This window comes from Lissotriton vulgaris, chromosome 3_1 (genome assembly GCF_964263255.1).
Source record: "Lissotriton vulgaris chromosome 3_1, aLisVul1.2, whole genome shotgun sequence".
NCBI lineage: Eukaryota > Metazoa > Chordata > Amphibia > Caudata > Salamandridae > Lissotriton > Lissotriton vulgaris.
In genome coordinates, this window is record NC_141689.1 from 911,014,881 (window position 1) to 911,032,674 (window position 17,794).

The 17,794-nt window shown below is 44.5% G+C and overlaps 1 protein-coding gene across 1 annotated transcript in view; it reads left to right on the forward strand.

Moving 5' to 3' along the window:
• Window positions 1-17,794, forward strand: part of SMC5 (structural maintenance of chromosomes 5) — a 628,567-nt gene that overhangs the window by 31,179 nt on the left and 579,594 nt on the right. The window lies entirely within an intron of this gene.

Below are 17,794 nucleotides of genomic sequence, written 5' to 3' on the forward strand. Positions count from 1 at the left end.
CTTCAGTAAAGAGCACAGCTAGCTGGCTATAGTGGCATCATATCTAAGTGAGAGAAACAAACTTTACCAAATCAACTTGAGTTACCTGGTTGAGACTAGCAGAAGAGCGGTGAGAGCTGTTGTCTCATATGTCTGTGGCTTAAACATTGTAGGAGCTGGATTTCTACATCGCTTACAGTAGTGCTGTGACCGATCCTAGCCATGTGATTCCATGGTTCAAAAATAAAACTGAAGTATTAATCTTTGCTGCGGGAAAAGTGTCCTTAGCAGTTCCAGCCACTGCCATTGTCTGATCTGACTACAACCTCACTAGCATGTCTGAATACCTGCACTTGTAGCATTGTTTGAAGGAGGAGAAACGTTCCCAACCTTATGCACCGTTCCAGTCTGCTGACCACACATTAGCCTCAACAACTAGCTGAGTCCTTATGGAGTACAGTTTAGAAAAAGATGTTTATGAAGTTTAATCTTTAACCTTTTGACTGTTTGATTACTTGTTTAAATAATGTAGTTGTTCATTTTCTGTCATTGTGCTTCAATTTTCATTCTTGATACATGTTTCGGTTAGTTACTGCATTTCTACTGTCATATAGATGCACAGCCCTGCACACCCTTTCCCACACCCCAACGAAGGCTAGCCCTCGCCTCTTCTCTCTCAACTGTAACCTCTTGAACTATTGGCTATTCCATTGTGCTTTTTAGGTCGAGCCTAATGCAGCTCGCAAGCTCTGCCTGCTTAGGATGACCTCTTGGAATCACTTCGGACTTTTTGGGAATTACGTGCATGTACTGCACTGTTTCCAATGAGCACTCGTGCATGTATGAAGTTTCCTTTGCGGGAGCGAGCAGCTGCGCCATCTGTTTTCAATTATCACTTCCGCGGCAGCGCTTGTTTTTTTCCTAATGAGCTTTCAAGTACGCGCTTGTTTACATTCAGCGGCACACCCAGGGGCCATCTGTTTTGCACTGTTTTCTTTAATTGCTTTTGTCCTGCCTGACATGCTCTTCGGCAAAGCTCTTTTTTTTTTTTCAACCAACCCCACACGCCTGATGTTTCACTGCTCTGAAGAGACGGCATGCGATGCGAGGGGCCTTAGTATATGTCAACCTTTTTTTTTCTTCAATAAGGCGCTAGCATGGCGCCCTGGTGCATTTCTGTTAACACAGTCAACAATGGCGGGCGCGGCTTTAAGACACCCATCCCGCACCCGGACACCGCACTTTAACTTTAACATGAGCGCCGCGCTCAATATATTAGCAGGTACACACATTCAACCTGTTCCTACTGTGGATACTGTGGAAACTAAGGGTAGTACTCGGCCACCTCCTAGCAGGCCGCAGACGCAGTAGCAGCTCCTTGGACCTCAGCTGCAGGTAGCACCATGGTGGATAGCGCCGGCCTCGAGAATCACTGCATCATGCCTCAGCTTGCATTGTTACTTTCCTGTTCGTGTTCTTAGCTCTACTGCTATTTGTCCGTGTTCACTTAGCTCCAGCCCCCTCCCCGCAGTAGTTTGTGTTGCCTTTCCAGACCTCCACCTCCCATTGTCCGTGTTCAATTTCTTCCCGTTGTTTGTGTTGTCTGTACTCCTGTATCCCTCTACCCCTCATGTGTCTGTATTGTCTTTTACTCCTGCCCCTCCGTTGTCTGTACTCCCTCCTCCACCCGTTGTCTTTTTTGTCTTTACTCCCACCCCCTTTCGTTGTCTGTATTGTCTTTACTCCTCCCCCGCTCCTGTCGTCTGTGTTGTCTTTACTCCCGCCCCCTCACGTTCTCTGTGCCTTCTTTACTCCCGTTTTCCTGTTGTAAATATGCTTGTCCTCTCAAGATACATAGTTTGTAAAGCTCTTTAACACCCTGGGCATATGTTCCCGCTGTAAATAAAAACAAAAAAAAAACCTAACTAATGCAATTAACAAACCTTGTCAGCACGCTTGTGTTAAAAGTACTTTCAGTTTTAGTTCCTCACTTACTAGAAATGCAAGCTAAACGAAGGGGCGAGTTGCAAGGTAAGGAGCAAACCTATTTAAGTTTCACTTGTAAATAGCTATTCACATTGGCTTTCATTTACAAGCATTTTCAGTACAACAGTTTCTTAAGAGTGAACGCTGGATTTTTCACTGTACGAGGAAGCTGCCACGCAACCTTCCCTGGGTGGGTAATTAGTTAATTTCTATTAGTAACTGTGCATGGCTTGAAGTTGTTAAATAAAAATGTTAAAACACTGTTTCTACAAACGTAATACACTAAACTATTACACTCTTTTCAGTAAATATCTGATTTCTTCAGCCATTAAACCTATATTTGCACGCAAGAAGTATGTTTACTATTGTTGACTTTATTCCATCTGCGTTTTAACATTGTGCACAGCATTTTGTATGAGGGCAGAAGCGCTACGTAACATTTTGTTTATTTAATATGACTGTTCTCTTTCGTATGCATTGCTTACTGGTTCTGTCTACAGCTTACCTCTTTCTCAAGCCTGCGTCATTTACAGTTTACAACTTATGTCAGTTGTCACAGCATGAAGGACTGGGTTCTTTGGACCCAGCGGTGCCAGGGCACAACACCTGAAACCTTCGTGGGTAACCTGCTCCGGCGTACAAATCACAGAGACACGGGACACTTCCTTCGGCGTCAAAGAGTCAAGGTTTATTTACTGCAGGGAACACAGAAGTCACAAGAAGTACATCGAGTGTAGTTCGGGGAGACTGCTTCAAATTGTATTTGTGGATCGCTCCTTTTATACAGTTTCTACCCATAGGATAACATGATACACAATAGTTTACAACCTGGTTCCCACAAGTCGCTCTCAGAGGGGTCGCTTAGATCACTTTGAAACACACAAGATCCGGAACATAAGTGCGGAAACATTTGGCGGTTCCCAACTGTAAAAACCCATCTTCCCACCATTAGCAAATTCCAATCAGCAGTAAAGTAGATCGAAACAGGAACGAAGACAGGTGCAGAGGAAGACGGAAACAGTGGGGAAATCGGAAAGGGTGTAAAAGGGGAGTGTCGAGAAGCACGAGATACAGGCATCAAAGGGACGTGCCTAATGAGATGCACGGCTGAGACAATAAGCCCGTGCGGCAAGATGAGCCTCGAGCGGCGCCATCTGCCTTACAGTAGCATCCCCCTCGTCATAAAGACACTTTCAAAGAACATGTGTCTTCCGCAAATATCTTGGGAGTCCCAGGGTCGCGAAGCGGACAGCGTCCGTTCGCTGGCTACTTGAGGGCAAGAGACAAAATGGATGCCGTATCTAAGATGGAACCCGTGGGTACAGATGACAAACCCACATAACAAACGAACGGTTTAAGTTAGCACAGCGAAACTGCGCACACTTGCTAAACTCGTCTTTTGCGGTTCATAGATACTAGACTCGACCATATTCGTGTGAGTCGAAAACACCACTTACAATTGTCACGGAACCTCAGACGCTCCTTTTGCCCTCATGTAGGCAAGCACTAGTCGGAATCATACTCGATATTCATCAGACCATCAAGATGTCGTTGTAGCATAGCTCTGTCCAACCGAGTCCCCTTGGTAACAGATGGTTGTCTCATACACGTTGTAGCACAGAGGCCACATAAGGCAGGACCACACTGCACACAAAGGCAACACGTGAACAGGAACACTACCACAACCCCGATGATCGTCAGAATCTTCCAACCCCAAGTCGACACCAGGCCCCAAAACCAACCAAGTAGCGTCCAATCCCCTACATCCACGTGTATGGATTCGGAGATCTTGTGCAACTTCGAGATGGCTTGATAGACAGTAGGAGCATTATCTGGAATGAAAATGCAACAGCTCGAATGGATCACTTTACATACCCCACCGCGATCTGCTAAGACAACATCTAAAACCATACGGTTTTGTAATGTCATAAGTCTCTCCGCCTGAAGTTCTGTGGTGATATTACCAAGGGCACTGGCAGTAATGTTAGCTGTCGATTCTACCACTCGAGTCAAATGTCTCAGGTTCCTACTATTAACCATAGGTCCCCAAAACGGGAGGAAACCCTTGAAAAAGTCTCCTGCCTCTTGACCGGCAGTATCCTCTTCACTAATTACGCCTCGTACAACTCTAGTCTTATGATAATCGGCATCTACAGTGAACGTCGGAGGCAACAGATTTGCAACAAAACATGAGCCCATGAAGTCTGCGGGCAACCATGTGTATGCACGATCATGACAGATGAAGTACGTACCCTTGGCAGCCAGAAACACAGGGATCGGGGACATTGACAGAACGTAACTTTCAGTGCAAGCACTTACTCCAAGTGAGGCTTGCGAGCCACGACCCACAAGACAAAGATTACCAGTGTGGGGTACGACCCATATTGGAGACGAGCTTTTAAGCTGCTTTTCATTAGTGAACGTACTATATTCCCCTCTATTCGGTGCCCTATAGGCTTGTACCTCTGCCTTAGGGATGAGATAAGCATCATGGATCTCATCTTCCAAATCCTGTATTATCATCGATACCACCCACTGCCATGAGGTAGGACCCGGTTTGGGGGAACGTTCTGGAGAGGGGTGGAAACCTAGTGCGCTTCGAAGCATTGTTTGGTATGCTCGAGCTGACCCTTGGGAACTATACGGTAACACCAGATATGGAATTCCCTTACCCGTAGTATGTGGCATCAACCCACACACCCAACAATTAGTAGTGTTAACCACTAACTGATGCTGATGGAGGAGCTGGATAAAGGAATTGTTGCGGAATTCTACACGTCTAGCCTGTTCGTGTTCTGGTAACATATGAAAGGAATGAGGAGAAGCAGTAGAAGTAATGTTAGGGTAAGGAGTAGGAGTAGGGGTAGGAAGTAAGAAGTAAGACATAGTGTAATACACCCCACCCGCCAAAAATGCAGAAGCAGTTAAAAAACAGTACAAACAATTGGGATACAAAACATTTAGTACGACTAAGTTTCTGCAGTTTGACTCTATACGCCTGAGCTCCTTCCAAATCGTTCAGCTTTGAAAATGCCATTTCCCTATGACCGTCCGCAACGTTTCTTGACGCACTTCGTTCTGTGCAGCAATAGTCAATTCCCAGGAGTTCCTAGGAACCGACGGCCTTTAACCTAGCGTCAAGACCTACTGTCCAGAAGGAAGTACGCGCGCGGCCCTACGGCCCTCAATACACAATATGTATTTATTTAGCACAAATAGTTCAGCTGTGGAAGGAAAAAGATACAAGGAAGAAGCTTGATATATATATATACAAAACAATTTTCAATGACACGAATGTTCAAAGTTGATCATGGGAAACGAAGATATTGCAGTTATCAATTTCAGCAAAGCAAGCAAAAATTTTTATTTGTCCTTAGTGTGAGAACGCAAAGAATATCGATGTTTCCCAGGACGTGTCTGCTCGTCGAACAAAGGATCTGTCGAAGAGACAGCGTCCTGTTGATCAGTTCGTTGGTCTGGTCTTGAGTCTCTTGCTGACAATGTTCCAACAATGGCTTTCTGCTGCGCTGAGTGTTCACCAACAAGTTGTGCGTCACTGAAAGGTACAAACGCCGGCAATGTCGCTGCTTCTGTTGACGCAATGCCTTTCCTCACCCACGGGTCTGCCGGCAAAGGAATAGGGACTCGCTTACAATGGGTAGCATGTACCCAGTTCTTCCGTCCCTCAAGACGAACGGCAGTCCTCGTGGCCAAAAGCACCTGGTGAGGTCCAACAAAGCGGGGGTCCAGATTCTTCTTGCGCGAAAAATTTCGGGTGACAACCCAATCACCAGGCTGAAGCTGGTGGCCTGGACCCTCCGTCTGCGTCGGCAAGGCGTCGTAAACCTGTTGATGAATTAACCTCAGTTTAGCAGTCAAGTCATGTAAGTAGTCAATCAACATCGGGTACTCAAGATCAACGAATATACCTGGCCTAGGAACCCCCCACACATTCGCAGGACGGCCGAACACTATTTCATAGGGACTAAGCCCTATTCGGGAGTGTACAGTCGCCCTAGTTGACAGTAATGCTAGAGGCAAAGCGTCAGGCCACGAAAGTCCAGTCGTAGCCTGGATCTTCGCTAATTTCAGTTTAAGGGTGCCATTGTACCCTTCAACCAGTCCAGCTGACTGGGGATGATTGGCGCTATGGAATTTCTGATTAATTCCAAGGCCCTTACACACACTCCTCATCACACTTCCAACAAACTCACTTCCGTTATCTGACCACACGACTCTAGGCATTCCATACCGAGGAAAGTATTCCTTCAGTAGGATTTTCGCAGTAGACAAAGCAGTATTATCTTTGAGGGGATAGGCCTCGATCCATCGGGAGAATGCGCAAACCACAACCAAAACGTATTTCAGGTTATTGCATCGCTCCATATGGATGAAGTCCAATTGGATCACCTCAAAGGGATACGAAGGAGGAGCAAAACTGCCAGGGGGAGTTGGGGTTCCTTTGCCAGGATTATACATTATACACACCATACAATTCTTCACCAAACGTTCAGCACACTTAGTAATTCCATCATTCTTCCACACATCAGCCAACAACTTGCAAATACCTTTCGCGCTAATATGTGCTAACCCATGTGCCATTTGCACAACGGCCAGTACATACGCATCAGGCAACATCCATCTTTTCTGATCTGACAAATCAATCCAGCAACCATTCACATCCAACCTTCCCGTACTTTCTTTCCACTTCATCTTTTCAGTGTCGGTGGCCTCATTCTGAATTGCTTTCACACTCTCTATAGTATTCTCACACATACTTGATTCTGTAGGCCACCTAACCGAATTCGTCACATACATTCGAGTGCTAAGGTTCCGGGCAGTCTCCTTAGCAATCTCATCTGCAAACGCATTACCACGACCAACATCATCCGTCACCTTACGATGCGCACTACATTTAACAATTGCAACTTGAGCAGGCAAAGTCAATGCATCCAAAAGATCGTTCACAAGCTGGCCATGCTGTATTTTCGTGCCATGTGACGTCAAGAAACCACGTTCTCGCCACAATCGTCCGAAACTATGCGCTACACCGAAAGCATACTGACTATCGGTGTACACATTCACACGTTTACCTTTTGCTAATACACATGCTCTAGTAAGAGCGATCAGCTCTGCAGCTTGGGCAGAATTCTGATTCAATCTCGCAGTCTCAACAACAGTATTCAATGTCACCACAGCATAAGCAGTAGTCACATCACCATTCGGCAATTTAAAACATGACCCATCCACATACAGGATGCCATCCGGGTCTTCCAATGGGGTGTTTTTAAGGTCCACACGACCTTTTGTTTCCTCCTCTGTCCGCAAGTAACAGTCATGTTCTGTTACTGCATCTGACTCTGCACTAATTGGTAACAAAGTTGCCGGATTTAGGACATTACAACGTTTTATCTGAATGTGGCTTGCCAAGAGCGTCAATTCGTACCCAGATAACCTCGCACTCGTCAAGTGCTGAGTTTTCGTACGGTTCAAAAGAGTATCGACTGCATGCGGAACCATCACCGTAAGCATATTATCCATGACCAATCCTGCTGATTGTCGGATGGAGACCGCAGCTGCCGCAGTTGCTCTCAAACAACTCGGCAATGCTCTAGCTACTGGGTCTAAGGTCGAGGAAAAATATGCACATGGACGTTGCTTACCACCAAAAGGTTGCGTTAAGACGCTTAAAGCACAACCTTCCCTCTCGTGAACATATAACGTGAACGGCTTGCTGTAATCAGGGGTACCTAACACAGGGGCCGAACACAATGAATCACGTAATTCAGAAAAACGTTTCTGACATTCTTCCGTCCATGGTAAAGGAGTCGAAACATCCTTGCACGTAAGAGCCACCAATGGTTTCGCTAGCAATGAAAAATTAGGAATCCACTGCCTGCAGTACGATGTGATACCTAGAAAGGCACGCACATCTCTTTGGGTTTGTGGCACAGCCATGCGCGCAATCGCTGCAATTCTCTCTGGGGTCAATCTCCTTCCCTCCTTTGACAATAAGTGACCTAGATAGGTTACTTCTTGACAACAATATTGGAGTTTAGAAGGTGACACCTTGTGATTTAACTCACAGAGATGTTGCAGCAACGACACTGTAGCAATTTTGCAAATGTCCTGAGTATCAGCAGCCACCAATAAGTCGTCGACGTATTGGATTAAAGCCGCACCAACCGGCAACCTAAACGCATCTAGTTGACCCTTCAAAGCTTGACTGTAAATCGATGGACTTTCACAGTAGCCCTGAGGAGCGCGTTTGAACCGGAAGCTACGTCCACCAAGAGAGAAACCGAAAAGGTCCCTGCTCTCTTCGGCAATCGGGATGCTGAAAAACGCATTTTTCAAATCAATCACCGAAAACCATGAAGCCGTAGCTGGAATCAGAGTCAGTAGCGCCGTAATGTCAGGCACAACAGAGAATTGAGGAACCACAATTTTATTCACCTCCCGTAAATCAATAACAAAACGATAAACAGGCGGTTTGGTAGGATCAGTACGTTTAAGAATGGGCAGTACAGGACTATTGCACACGTTTCCCCGAGTTTCTTCAATGACATCTTTCTCGATCAAATCATAGATGATCGCTAACAAAGCTCGTTCACCATCCAGGGAGATACGATATTGGGGAATACGTGGCAATCGCACATTCGATTTCAACTGAACAACATAAGGGGAGATATCAAGTAGGCCCACGTCGTTTGGACCCGTCGCCCACAAAGATGCAGGAAGAGAACTCAATTCCGGTGGAAGCTTATCGAGGGACAAGTACATGGGAGAGACTACCCTCTCTCCTAACGTAAGCTTTATACCCGCAGGAGAACAATACAAAGTCGCATACAAGCGTTTAAGCAAATCCAGACCCAAAAGATTTTCACCACAACCAGTGGTTAAAATCAACGGAGCTTCGAGCTCACGAGGCCCAATTTTAAGGGGCAAAGGGCGCGAAACTGGATTGCTAACGGGGGCGCCAGAGAATCCAACGGATACATTTGTTAAGCCAGACAAAGGTGCGCCAGGGAGTTTCGAATGCATGATAGAACTTTTCGCTGCACCAGTGTCCAACAGAAAAGGCTCAACGACGCCCGATGTAGCAACTGCGACGTAAGGCCCTCTCTGATCAACCGGAACTGATACCACTCCCTCTCCTTGTCTTTGGCTGTCCTAGTAATTACTATCGTCAGTTCCCTGATCGACGTAATAATCGTCTACATTGTACTGCGCAGATCGTCCTTGCGATGATCCACGTTGGTCGAAACAATTATTAGAATTTGACGAGTTATCAGAACGGTCGTTCTGAGCACCACGACCTCTACCACGTGATGCGTGCTGTGCACCACCACGACCTCCTCTAGACGAATTACCACCACTACGGTCATTTAAAGCAGGACAATTGAATTTAATGTGTCCCTCCTGTCTACAATAAGCACATTGGTTGTACCCCAACGAAGATCTCTGAAAAGATGAATCATTACGCGGCTGCGATCGATTTGATTGCGACTGCGATCTATTCTGCTGAGGCGCATTCTGATTAGAACGCGGCGGATATGCTTGTTGTAACAACACTTTAGTTTTCAGCTCTTTCGTCTTTTTATCGGCACGGTCATTTTCCTCTTTTTCTCTATTTTCGTAATATTGTGCCGTAGCCAATATCTGAGCTGAGGTAGAAACGGCCCACGCACTTTCTGAATTTTTCAATTTATTGCACAAGTCGGGCAATAAGTTCGATACAAATTTATCCACAAACAACCTCTGTCCACCCTCAGTACCCATATCCTGCCCACTATGATCGACGAATGTTTCCTCGAACCTCGTAAAGAAGTCTGAAACACTCTCATCTTTCTTCTGCTTACAGGCTGACAACTTGTCCCAATTTACCCTCATAGCTGGCATAAGCGTTTTCATTAACGTAATGATTCGCTGGGGAAGAAGTTCAATCAACTGATCGGGTTTAGTAGCAGCCACTTGTCCAGCGTCTGCCGCTGTAATGGCAGCCCAATCACCACCTAATTCATTCGCGTGATCTTGGTGACGAATCTTGGCCCATACCGGTTGCGGTACGACATTGCCAAACAACATGTCGATATCGGCCAGATTCATTATCGTAGCGTCTACGAGCTGCGATAATTCTTTGTAATACCCCGCAGGATTTTTGCGAGGATCAGGCAAAGTTTGTTTCACCTGAAGCACTTCCGATCGTTTCCAAGGGAGGTGTATCCACACTCTCTGGAAATGTGCTGGTATTGGAGCATTAGCATTAGTATTATCAGCGGGTACCCAAACTGGCGGAACTTCTCGCATAGGATATTGGCCAGACCCATCTCGTTGTTCAATGTCCTCAACGAACAATGCATGAGGAATAGGAGCGGGACGAAGAGATAGCAACCGTTCAATAGCACGTCGGACATTAGTGTCGACTATCAGTCCAGTTGCGAACTGAAGCCGGAGTTCAGACAGGGCGGTCAGCACCTCGTCAGGCGCAACAGCCGCTATCTGATCATGTAAGAACTTGCACATTTCATCAAACACATATCTCTGAGTAGGTATGTTGAATTGATCAAACGTTTCGAGGACAACACGAGGTGGATTTCTAACAGGGTTTATCATCCAACCCATCGCCATATTGTATAGCGCAACACGTTCTCTATTACCAGGAAGCTGGCTACGTCTCTGTGGACCATCAGAACCTGCAGACCCAAAAACAGGTCCGAGCGACTGAAAGAAGTTTGTCGCAAAGGGAGAATCACGATTACGAGTAGAGGGAGAAGAGTAAGACACAGGACTAACAAGAGAAGGAGTAGAGACATTAGCAACGACAGGGGTTAACAACACAGGAGCAGTAGCGTGAGCAGTAGCGGGAACAGGAGTATGTGGAAGCGGAGGAGCAGTAGGAATAGAAACAGGCACAGGAGCAGGAACAGTCGGAAGAGCGGGTGCAGGTTGAGGAATAGGCGGAGGAATAACAAGTGGGAGAGCAGGTACGGCAGGGACCACAGGAGCTGCGGTACCCTGTACGTACGGAGGTGGCGACTTCATAAGATAGGACATTAAAGAATCCTCAACTGCCTCTTCCTTCTTATCCGACTCCGTAGACAAAACAGGATAGCATTTGTCTATGGACATACGCTGTAATCTCTCAAACACTTCCTTATCCTTATCCTCCTTATCACGCTGAAACTGCTCAGCTTTCTTCACTATAGTAGCAACAGTATCTCGCTGACTACGTTTATTTTGTCTGATCTCTTTCTGTCGGGCTTCTTTGCGCCAGAACCGAAAGGCATCAAACATGGCCGGCCTAGATTTACGTTCGAACAACTTTATTTCCAAATTATCTAAGATCGACGCTTCGAAGCTACCGTGAGGTGGCCAACGAAGATCGCCGTCTTTCTTTGTATATTTGATCCAATAATCATTAAAAGCAATCGGGCCTAGCCCATGTTTGCTATATAAGTCATATGTAGGAGTTCCAACCGGAGGTATCGGACACGAGTCCTCCAGCAGGGAATCCGCACCACAAGGTCTAAAGCAACTGAACAAAGTACTGCGACCAGGCATCTTGCACACTAGCCGAGTTTCACAAACTTCAAGGGTTACGGGATTTACCAAGTCCCAGCAAGAACAAAACCCTCGGTCTTTGGCGGCTGCAGTCGTCAAACAAATACAACAACAACAAAGTACGCTAGCAAAGTGTCACCGACAAAAACACTCACACAGCGTGTACAACAAAGACACCCGCTAAAGTGTCTACAACAAAAACACTCGCTAAAGTGTTTACAACAAAGAACTCTGGGAGCGACCCACAAATACTTAACTCAAAGATCAATGGCGTCCTCAGGAAGGCCCGTCAATCGTCTCGCTATACCAAGGTCTACGCCAGGCGCCAAAACAGGTCTACAGTCAGGGTAGCAGTCCGTCGCAGCCGTTAGGAGGCGGGAATCTTCGCGGGAAAAGTCTTCGGGCCACTTATTTCGACAACAGGATCGATGAAGCGGGGTGCACCTTCCCTCGGAGATTTCACACGAAGTTCCTCACGATCGTCAGGCTTGGACCGGTACCACTGATGCAGCCCCACGTTGGGCGCCAACTGAAGGACTGGGTTCTTTGGACCCAGCGGTGCCAGGGCACAACACCTGAAACCTTCGTGGGTAACCTGCTCCGGCGTACAAATCACAGAGACACGGGACACTTCCTTCGGCGTCAAAGAGTCAAGGTTTATTTACTGCAGGGAACACAGAAGTCACAAGAAGTACATCGAGTGTAGTTCGGGGAGACTGCTTCAAATTGTATTTGTGGATCGCTCCTTTTATACAGTTTCTACCCATAGGATAACATGATACACAATAGTTTACAACCTGGTTCCCACAAGTCGCTCTCAGAGGGGTCGCTTAGATCACTTTGAAACACACAAGATCCGGAACATAAGTGCGGAAACATTTGGCGGTTCCCAACTGTAAAAACCCATCTTCCCACCATTAGCAAATTCCAATCAGCAGTAAAGTAGATCGAAACAGGAACGAAGACAGGTGCAGAGGAAGACGGAAACAGTGGGGAAATCGGAAAGGGTGTAAAAGGGGAGTGTCGAGAAGCACGAGATACAGGCATCAAAGGGACGTGCCTAATGAGATGCACGGCTGAGACAATAAGCCCGTGCGGCAAGATGAGCCTCGAGCGGCGCCATCTGCCTTACAGTAGCATCCCCCTCGTCATAAAGACACTTTCAAAGAACATGTGTCTTCCGCAAATATCTTGGGAGTCCCAGGGTCGCGAAGCGGACAGCGTCCGTTCGCTGGCTACTTGAGGGCAAGAGACAAAATGGATGCCGTATCTAAGATGGAACCCGTGGGTACAGATGACAAACCCACATAACAAACGAACGGTTTAAGTTAGCACAGCGAAACTGCGCACACTTGCTAAACTCGTCTTTTGCGGTTCATAGATACTAGACTCGACCATATTCGTGTGAGTCGAAAACACCACTTACAATTGTCACGGAACCTCAAGCAGAGTAAATTGACGCTGCAGTTCATTATATTCAGGGAGGGATAGAGGAAGCTTAGGGCAGCAGCTTCACAGTGTTACAACAATGGGTTAGAGGAAGCATGTGCAAGCCTGAACCAACTGACTTTGTTGGGAACTATGTTTTCTTGTTACACTTGTTTCCTCTTTACCAACCTTTGCCTTCCCCCTTAAAATATCGTTGTCTGACATCCCTCCCCCCTGGTAGGGACACATACTAAGAAATTCAAAGCTTGCACTTAAAGGTTTATTATCCTTATCGGATCCCCTCAGGGCACAATTACATGCTTGCCCACGCCTCAGTTTGTAGAAACATTGGCAATTCTTGTTTGTTAATTGTATGATTTAAAACCGGATTTAAATCTAATTATCTATCACAGCTTTCTTGATGAAGTTGTGATGTGTTTTATTCCACCCTCACCTAAAACTGCCCCTTCGTGCAGTGACTTAACTAAACCCCACCAATCAACAGGGAGATGGGCTGCGTTTTATTAGGCACAATCACCAGTGCATTAGAAGCTCATTCTCGTGAAATTCAAAGGCATCAAAGGTTGATGCCCCCAAACGCTCATAAAGACTGTGCCCTTTTGTACTGCCTAAAGCATTCTAGACAGCAGCCACACTGCTCTACAACATACTTTTAACACATTGGCAAAGCCAATAGCTCTAGCAAAACAACAAAAGAGGATCTCCACAGCTGACCAAGCGATTAGCACCTCAACTTCAACAGTCCCATAAAATGTTCAATGTCATGTGCTGATAACCTCCAAGACCTGCTGTGGTTCGGTCTCACTGGGTTCCCAGATAAAAGCTTGCAAAGATGTAGAGGCAGCACCATGTGTCAAGTAATTCGCAGAGGCAAAGTTTTCTGAAAATATATTCTTCTTTTTATTGATTTTTTTTTTAGGGGTGCTAAAAAAAGATCAATAAAAAGAATATATTTTCAGAATACTTTGCCTCTGCGAAGCTTTAGCAAAACACTTAAAAGGTCCGAAACGCGAGACCTATTGGCTATGCCAATGCTTGTTGGTAATTGCGTTCCTCGGTTAAACCATACCTAGGAAATCTTGCTAGCTATGTCTGGTTGTTACATAAGCATGTTGATTAGTTTTGTCCGATGCTGCCCTGCAGCGGTATTCATACAGTATATTTAGACATTGTGTTTCTTATAAAGGTTAGACTGTAACACAGATTGATATACATTGGTAAAACATTTAAATACATTTTCGCTTTAGTTGCTGTGTATGCATTTGAAAAACCTGTCTTAAATGATCTTAATATCTGATTATCATGAGAGTGCAGCAACTTCACCACAACAAAATAGATTTCGATTGTAGTGTAAGTAAGAGCATTTGATTTACTTTACCTACAGGATCAATCAGTGATGCCAAAAGTGAGCACTCTTTTGGGATAAAGGCAGGATATTAATTAAAGCTACCACAGAAGTTCACATGACCCATTGTGGTAATTAGTTTGGGCTATTAAACTGCCTAGATCTAAACATGAAAAATGTATCCTTGAATTTAGTTTGGTTCCCAGGTGGCCCAGAACCCCTTTTTCTGGCAGTAAGATTTTATTTAGTCCCAATTGATTTGGCTCGACCTTGAATGGGACAAATTGGTATGTGGAAAAAATAGCTGTCTGTGATCAAATATTCCCATTCTCAAACGTGGTTTTCCTTCTTTGTAAACATGTATGCAAAATGAAGATCTCTATAGAATGATGGGTCAGATCACCACTTTTGTTATCGATTGAAACTTGTGCTGTATTGTCTTCCTTCAATGTTTTTTCCCTAGAATTATATTTTACGTGGGCACCTCAATTGTGTCTTGACTCCAGTGCCTGTAGATTTGAGTGATGTTGTATTGGTGAATTAGATTACATATCCAGCTGCTCCATCAGCATAATGAAAATGACTAGAGTGCGGGGAGTGGTTAGGGGGACAAACTCCACATCCCTACACGCAACAATATTTTATTGTTTTACAGGCAACAATATTTTATTGTTTTGTTGCATTTATTTGGTATGCTGTCATCCCAGTGTCTAAATCCTCACCACATTAGTTCAAAATCAACTATTCAAATGAAAATGTATTCAAAAGAAAACGTTGGAAAGCATTAAAAATTAGACCCACTAAATTGCAACCTTTTTTACTTCTTTTGTTAAAAAAAAAACAACAGCATTTGTTAACCCCCCACCTCCCAAATAAGTCTCAACCAATGTCCGATTAAAATAATAAAAAGAAGTATAACAATTCTTTGCAGAAGCCCTGTCTTACAGCATTGCAACACATAGAACAGGATTAGAGAGCGTGCCGCAGACAAAGAATGAGATGAGCAAGATAAAGTCTAAATACAGCAGGGATGTGAAGTATGCTATTGGAACAGGGGTGGGAACCAGTAGGAAGGCGCACCAGCAGGGCGGAGGGAACAGGGAGCCCCTGGGATTTGGTGCACTGAAGGGAGGAATGTGCATAAAGCAGAAGTAAGAAAAAAAAGGAGAGGTCATTTCTCCTTTGGAAAATAGAAACAAAAATATTTTCCACACTGGTTTTTCAACGAATCCTACTCAAACTGTTTGATTCAGAGAATCTGTCTTGTCAATCATTTATTAAACTGTTTGATTCAGAAAATCTGTTTTGTTAATCATTTTTTAAACTGATATAATAGTGCTTCTATTCACTGCTTCATATGTCTATTGTAGAATAATAATGTAACTATGCAGCCTTGACCTCTTAACCATATTTACCCTAGTTCCCATTGGAAAGGAAAATTGCTGGCTCTATAAGATGAAATGCTGGCGCTGACGCTATAAGGGTCCGCTCAAAAATTTGCCTTGGCCACAATGTATGATTTCTGGCCGAAGATAGTGTACTCTTGTTAAAGGGTTTTGTTAATAATGAAAGTGTTAATACCATGCATGTCAGCGGGACCCAGAGGCCAGAATCAGGGAAACATATCTGTGAAAATATTGCCACTCTTTAAGATTACATAGGAACTCAACATACTGGGGGGTGGTTGTTAGTAGGATAACCTTCCGGGAAAATAAAAACTTGACTAGTTATCTGAAACCAGTTTACAGTGAGATAAATAGAAGTAAAAGCCTGAATGCACAGTCCACTGTCCAGTTCTAAAACACAAAATGACAATCCTAGAAAATGTATTACATGCTGCGATCTAAGTCAACAACCTCTGATATTTTACTCTGCTCAATTGCAGAATAAATGTAGGCTGAAAGCCTCAGCATCTCTTGAAGCTTGTTGTTGTTTTTATTGTAAGTGAGATTTGTGTTGACTTCAGTTTTAAAAATGTCCCATTGTTTATTTAAATGGTGCATTTTTAAAACGCAAGCTAACAAAAACCTTACTTGCGAGAAGAAGTAGAGGCAAGCACGGGAACATGGACAAACAGAACTGGCAAAAGGAAACCAGGACAATGCTTGCCCCCCCCCCCCCCCCGGCGCTTTTTTCCTGTCTTTTCCCACCCCCCCATGTGTTTTTCACTCTGCACCATGTATATATGCTCTTTTTTTTCAATAAAAATTACTGAAATAGAAAAAAAACCAAAAAAAACCAAATGGAAACGTAGGCTTGGCTGCAATATTTCTATTTATAATTGCTTTGAGGGTGCAGTGCCATATGTAGCTAATAGAGGTCCATTTACAACTCCACAGGGAGTCCTACTAGCAGCCTGTGGCACTGCACCCTTTCTTTGCTTAGTAGAATTTTTTTGAACAAAAATAAATAAAAACAAACATTAGCATATGCAACGCCAATAGCTCAATGTTTCACTAATGCGAGACCTATTTCCTTGCAAATGCTTGTTATACCCTTCTTTTTGGGTGCAGCAAGGGTCGTGGTGAAGTGTTACCTATCAGTCTTGAATTTCTTCACATTCAAGTTTGGCTTGATATTCATTCTGCCCTACTTCTACATCTGTATATCCTCTCTACCTGCCCCCGATTATCTCCTCTTGTCTTAGTCTCTCCCCTATCCCCTTTTTTGATTGTCCCTCCTACTCCAGTAGTGATCTTCTTCTATACCAATTGAAACGGCTACTATTTAAGACGAACTATATAAAGCACTAAAGACCGGATTGTCTGAAGTGTCTTCTGTAGTTCATATTAGGATATCCTTATGCTGACTGGACAGATAGAGTGGAGTGCTCCTTGATCTCACTCAGTAGGCCCATCCACCAGTCTTGAAGCATAAACTGCTGTTCTGGCTGAAACAAGCAAGTTACATACAAGTCCTCCGCTACTTCTTTGATAGTTGGCACATCTGTAGGAAGATCTGTAGCAGAGTACGATATGGAGATTCATCACAGCCCTACCCTCCTCTCTAGTACTGCTTTACATCACTTCCTATCAGTGTCCTTACTGCTCATTGTCCGTGTCTCACTTCCCTTTGAACTTCCTTCCCACCACTTAAATTCATATTTATTGATACTAATATCAATCCTCTAATTTTCCTACAACTTATGATGGAACCAATGGGCATTGTGAATATAATCTCACCGTTGCTTGCAGTTCCAGGGCCAGTACCCACACAACTTTGCTTCATGTACTCCAATGTATTGTGCAAACTTTATATTTTTAATTTTAACTTACAATATTAGCATTATTTTATTTCAGTGCATGAAGTCCATTCCTATTTGTCAGTTGCATTGGTTTCTTGAAACTAGTTATTTTTAAGAAGCACAAACCAGAACATTGTACGTGGCAAATGCTGTGTTTTTGTAAAGCTGTTTTTGCAGGTTGTGTTTAGATTGAGCCTACCAGGCAGTGCAAGCTGTCTGTTTGCAAA